Raw genomic sequence first — 7,168 nt, 5'->3', positions numbered from 1 at the left:
TAAATTTCTCAACTCACAGGGCTCCCCCCCCCTCTCTCTCTCTCCTTTAGACTCTCTCCCCCCCTCTCTCTCTCCTTTAGACTCTCTCCCCCCCTCTCTTTCTCTCTAACTTCCTCCTCTCTCTCTCTCCCTCTCTCAAACTGTCTCTCTCTAGATCTCTCTTTGGACAAGGCCCCTTAAGACTCTCTCCCTCTCTCTCTCTTCCCAAGTAATATTCTCTTTCTCTTTCTCTTTCTTGCTCCCTCCCCGTAAGACTCTTTGTCTCTCTTTCTTTGTCTTTCTCGCTCCCCTTAAGACTCTCTATCTCTCTCTCATGTGCATGCATTTAATGCTCATGTCACACATGTTTAAATTTATACATGATTGATGAATGTTTAAGTTTGATGCACACACATGTACATTTACATATTGACATATGTATGTTATGTTCTCACATGTGTACACTTGATGTATTCTTGAATTTTTTTAGAACTTGCTAGATCTTATATCAAGAATAAAATTAAATTGTTCATTTTAATGGACCATACAAATTTAAATATTAGATCTTAGAATTAGTTTGAATACATGTATCAAGTAATTTTGTCTAAGTCAATGTTCATGTGACATTAAATTATCCTTCTAGTGTATTAGATCTATATATTATCATCACATTGATCATGGAAGATGATGCATTCCCCCCTCAGAAATTGTTCTCACAAACAAACTTTGAGATTCAAAGATTGAAAGCATTCATAAATAGTAGTAGTAACACAAGTGTCTATAAAAACACTTGTTAGAAAATTCTTGATAGCCTTGTAAAAATCAAGGATGACATTCAAGGCACTACTGCCTATTCTATTGATGCTATATAGGTTGGTAGCGACAAGAGGTTTGTCATGGTTTATCTCTTAATGAGGTTCAAATTTTAGTGCCTAAGGAAACTCTGAAAGAGCGTTGTTTCGTATCATACTTGGGGAAAAACATGGTGAAGGGATATCAAGTCACCAGATGTGAGGATGAGGACATGGTTGTTGTGATATACCCATGTTTTCTTGTTGCACATGGTCGTTATCCAAATAATGACCAAATTTCACTTTATTTTGCACAACAGTTGTATGCTGAGGTTCACCTGAATAAAAATGTGAACTACACTGATTTGCCACCATATCTAGGTCAGGGTCATGTTGGCTTGTTGATGGGGACCCTTATCGTCGAGCCAGTTGACAGATTCTGACACATAGGGCCATTGTTGGTTAGAGGACACCAGCTATTTCACCTTCGTTATGTCCTAAGGCAGATGATGTTGTTCGTAGTACCCAACTCCGGGAGGCCATACATAGGGTGACATTGCAATTGCGGCCGCTTCGATATCTAGTCATTGAGTTGGCCAGTATTTGATGAGTTATTGACGCTCTAGATCTTCATATAGTGCAGCATACCCTGGTAGTAGCTCAGATGATCCTTATGCCGCAATGAGCATCCCTTTGTCCACTAATCTAGAGGGTCCGATAGGAGACATGGTACATGTTACTCTGATGAGTTTAGCTAAGGATATTTTGGATGCATATACATTTATTGCATCTGAGCATCATATCCCTATAGCAGACGTTAGAGGTCATGTGGGTTCCATCTTTCATGAGCCACATTCAAGGTCTCATGATCATTCTTATTAGCTAGGTGGTCGCGACATTAGCACACATCAAGATCCACCTATAGACCATTATGTTGCTGGCATAGAGGGAGAGACACAAGGTACAAATAATTCAAGTACCACAATGCATCTTACATTTGATATTGGCTTGGAGGATGTTGACTTCAACATGATGATGATAGGTAATATGGATTTGTTGACACGTTCAGAGTCATCGTCAATGCCATCTCGGTTGCACAATCCCCTACATTCATCATTATTGGGACATGTGATGACCGCTCATGATGCAGATGTACATTTGAGTCTAGATGAGACCGAGCAACATATTGATATTTTAGTGGACACAATCGTGGTTAGAGAGACCGAGTACTATTAGATGCCACCTTCTACATAGGTAAATTTTATTTAAAACATCATGCTCTTTAACTACAAATTTCTAATTTCTAATTTAAATAAGTTTTAACTAAATTCAATTTTGATTTCATGTAAATTTATATAGATATTGTATATCGATATGCCTCTTGTTACTCCTGCCTTGAGGTTTGATTATGTACATTGGCGAGACTCACTTGATGATGTGACCACTAGTGGACATGTGAGTTTTAAATTTTTACATACATACATGTACAATAAATTTTAAATGATTATAAGTTATGCATATAATGTATATCTTATTTAACATGTGTATATATTTAAATTGCTTTATTTGTAGGAATCAGTTCATCCTTTAGAGCAGGATAGTCATTTAGAGGATCACTCCACTAGGAGCCATCATGATGACCAGGGTGGCAGGCCATCTAGCTAGACATTTGATGATCTAGATTTCATACACATTGTTGACATTTTGTTTGATACATGATATATATTTTTGTACATTCGATGATAGATATAGACTTTATATGTATATTTGACACATGGTGTTGTTTGATGTTACATACATTTGACATGATATAGTTTATATACACATTTGACATGTGTGTTTGATGATCTAGATATATGCATTAAATGATTATCTGCTTTTTATGTTTGACATGTTGTTCCCGGGTTTTATATTCATGTACACTTGATGATCTAATTTATATACATTTTAAAGATGATCTAATTTGTATGTTTTACATGATCTAGAGTTTATATACATTTGACATGTTTGATGATCTAGGTATATGCATTAAATGATGATCTTCTTTATATGTTTGACACATGTTTTTCAGGTACATTATATACATGTACATTTGATGATCTAATCTATAAATGTTTGACAAGTTTTGATGATCTGTATACATTCAAGATGATCTAATTTATATGTTTGATGTTAAAACTACATATAAATTAAAATATGATCAATCAAATATGTAATTTATACATATATACATGTGTATGTGTACATGCATGCATTTACAAATTTATATCTTCTAACCACGTGACCTCTATACATGTGTATATATTTACATAGATTATATAATGCTATATGTTCTAAGATTAAATGATGAAATTAAATTTCATAAAACTTTAGTTTTAACAATATGATTAAATGAAATCTAATTCAATCTACAACATATTAAATTAAATTGCATGCAATGAAAATAAATCATGTCCCCTTAAGCCATATCATAATTAAACATCCCCTTAAGCCATTTAAAAATCATGGACTCTATTTAATGATATTCCCAAGATTATATAATAAAATGAAATCTAATTCAATGAACGTCATATTAAATTAAATTGCACATAATGAAAATAAATCATAAGACTTAATTTTTAACATGATAGTACATGCATAAGAATTTAAATCATCCCCTTAAGCCATATCCTAGTACAATTACATGTCCTAGATCTACACTCAGATAAAATTAAAGGGAATCTAATTCAATCAACAGCATATTAAATTAAATTGCACACAATGAAAATAAATCATGTCCCCTTTAGCCATATCCTAGTAGTAATTTAAATTATCCCCTTAAGCCGTATCCTAGTAATTACATCCCCTTAAGACATCTAAAAATTATTTATCTAGTTAATGGCATCCCCTTACTCAAGACTTAAATCATTTAAAGTTCAACAAATAAAAATTCATAAAACCTTAAACAATATCATGTGCATACATGTGTAGTGAATAAGAGTTTGAGTTAGACCCTTAAGAACCATGTCCTAACTATGTATCCCCTTAAGACATAAATATAAATGTCAAATAAATTGTTCGGTATGTATTCTCTCTCTCTCTCTCTCTCTCTAGGCCACATCAAGTGGTTCAACCTACTCTTGGATAACTTGTACTATTCTCTCATGATCATCAGTATCTAGTCTCCACTTATGAATGCCACGTCCTATGACTGGATGAAGAGTTAGGGATCTAACAATTACAAGGTGGCTATATTGATAGACCTTGTTGTCACGTTGATATATAATCAATAAAATGAATCTCATGTTTAACTAATTTGATTTGCTTCAAATATGTTCCTTGCGCAACAATAGAACCTACACGTGCGAGAAAGAACATTTCAAATTAGATTTAAACAATTTACATTTCAAAAAATGTATCAGATAGCTAGAGATCAATGTGAATTCAAGATACAACTTTAAGATCTATCAATTAATAGATGTCAATATAAGATTTAAAGTGCATTGAACTTCTTGGTCAAATTTGTATATGTACACATATAAATTAAATCAATAAATTTAACTACTAAATGTATTGAATCATGAACTTAAATGGAAAAAATATTGTAAATTATTTATACATGTAACAATTTTGATCAATCCTGAAATATGATCATAATCGATAGAAATCAATGGAATGTCATTGAAGCTTTCGTCCTCATCTCCTCATTTTTATTAGTAACTTCTAGTGGCACCAATTTCCATTCATTCACACATCCACGTTGTTGGTTGATCCATTCATTAGAGTTTCCAAAGATGCAGTTGAAACAAAAGCACGAGTAATCCCTTGTGTATAATGACCACATGCGACTATTTGTACTCATGACAGAATGCAAGGAGCTCGTTTTCTCTATTGTCTTGCATCCATGCATTGATCTTCTATCCACATCCTCAAAACATAATTTTTTTTTAATTTTCACATAAATATTCAATTCAATTATTTATATTAAGTAAATTAAAAAAATTAATTTAATAATTTAAAAAACTTAAAACATTTGTAATCAAATTTTGAAAGATCATAAGTTTAACTGATATCTCCAAGAACACTCTGTATGGTATGACTTGATCGGATCCTGATGATGTACTAGCCTCATTTGCTGTAAAGTGTGTCTTGCACCATTCAACAACATCATTTGCATCTTTTATTCGAAATCCCTAATAATTCATTTGACACTTTCTTAAAGCATGTTTGATGCAAGCTCCTACACCATCATGTTCACGCTTTCCATGTCCACTCTCGAAGAAACTCCAAGTATGTGGTATCTTTTGGTTTCAATGATATCTACATAGTGCATAAAATAGCCTTTATGATTTGAATTGTGTCGCACATCCATCTAACCAAACAAAATGCTTCTCAATTTTTATGCCCCTGTTTTCCAAATAACCAAAAAACTTCTTAAAACAATGTTCCACAAAATGTGTGTCATGCTCTTTATCATCACTAACATAAAAGTGATATTCTTTCTTGATGAACCATGCTTCAAATGTACTTTCAACACCATCCATATATAATTGTGCATGTCGATAACACACCGAGACCATAATAGTGATCTACTTTGAAAAGTAATATTCTGATTGAATTTGTTTTTGATGAACAAAAGAGTAATTTTTGACAAAGTCAACAACTGATAAAATTGTTCCAAGTGGGATAGTGTCTCTAAGTGTTTGGAACTATTGTTCTTTCCACTTAGCAAAAAAAGCATGACATATATAGGGTTGAATCAATTTGCAAAAATTTTCCATAAAGGTTCCAACAGGTATCTCCTCTTCAACGTATTCTAACCTTGTGGATTCTTTCCCAAATTTTATTTCAGACTTTATGTATTTGTAACTCTTACATTTTACCATCCTTGTCATGTTAGTATCTTCATTTCTCATAGGGAATTTAGCCAAACTACCACAAGTTTCACATTTTCCATTTATGCAATCTATTTGACCCGTTGCATTATCATCTGATTTGTCACATAAAATTGATGTTATGAACTGACTTGGTTGTTTAGGTGGAGTGTTTTCAAAACCAACACTTTCTTCTATCATCTTTCAAAATGCTTGATAGTATATATCAAATTTAATATGATAACAACAACAACAAGTTTCAAAAGTTTTGTTTATCTTCACATAATATGGCTTTAATTTTTCAAACTTTGTTTGTCCAATCTTCATGTTTGGATTTGACTTACAGAATGAAAAATACAATTCATTTTGCGTGGTGTCCAACCAATGTTTTGTATGTAGCACATATTCATTAGGCCCAACCCTATGTTTGATGACATCTCCACTATTTGATGAAGGACATGTATGCTCATTCCAAAATGTAGTGACCAGTTTCCTAACTCCATCTTCAATCCTGTCAGAATGAGGAGCTCTACACATTATTGCGCAATTGCCTTCCAATGTACTATCATCCAAAATCTTTATCCTTTTCACATAACATGATATTGTCTTCGTACTATATCCAATCTCAGATGAAAGTGAGGAGATTTGTCTTTTTTGCGACATGTTTTTACTTGCAATAGATGTCAATAACACTCTTCTTGAAATGGTCTTATCCATAGATCTAGATTGTTTCCCAATTGAACCCAAACAACCCTTAACACTTTCAACAATATCTTTATGTAAGTTGGAAAATTTCCTCTTCTTCAATTTAGTATCTACACCCAACAATTTTAATGGCTCTTTTAACTCATTATTAAGAAGTGCAATTGATAACAATTGGGTAATTTCAAGTGTATCAAGATTCTCAAACTGAGCAAGTATTTTCTTTGACTTTTTATTCAATGTCCTCCTATTAGTATGTGTAGGTTGTTCCGCATAATATCTCAATTTCTCCACATCCATTTCTATTAAATGATCTAAGCTTCTGTAATTAATTTTTCTCTTTATAGATTGAGCTAGATCCATAGTCTCATTCATACAAGTAGTAGGAAGAAATATTGACCCTTCTCCAACTTCCATTGCTTGAAATTGTGTTGCCCCTTGTCTAACATTTTCTTGAGCTTCATCATTGTGATCTTGGGATGACCCTTGTCCAACTTCGGCAGGTTGAGCTTGAACTTGTTCTTGTGCTTGACCTACATAAAGAGAGTATTAGAGAAATAGATAGAGAGACTAAACATATTTTATCACCCAAGTATTGAGAAGATTAAAAGGAGTTCAAAATAGAGAGAGAAGTAAAGATGCACATACTTGTTTTAACCTGGGTTGACCCTTCTCCGACTTCTGTAGCAGGAGCATCCACTTGATCTTGTGCTTGACCTGTAAAGAGAGTATGAGAGAGAGAGAGAGAGAGAGAGAGAGTCTTAAGCGGAATTTATCAAAAGTTTAACTGTGAAGTATTTTTTACAGTTTGAGGTTTTGTTTTGTGAACTATGAAGACATGAC

This window comes from Cryptomeria japonica, chromosome 3, assembly GCF_030272615.1.
Source record: "Cryptomeria japonica chromosome 3, Sugi_1.0, whole genome shotgun sequence".
Lineage (NCBI taxonomy): Eukaryota > Viridiplantae > Streptophyta > Pinopsida > Cupressales > Cupressaceae > Cryptomeria > Cryptomeria japonica.
This window is presented reverse-complemented; position numbering follows the sequence as displayed.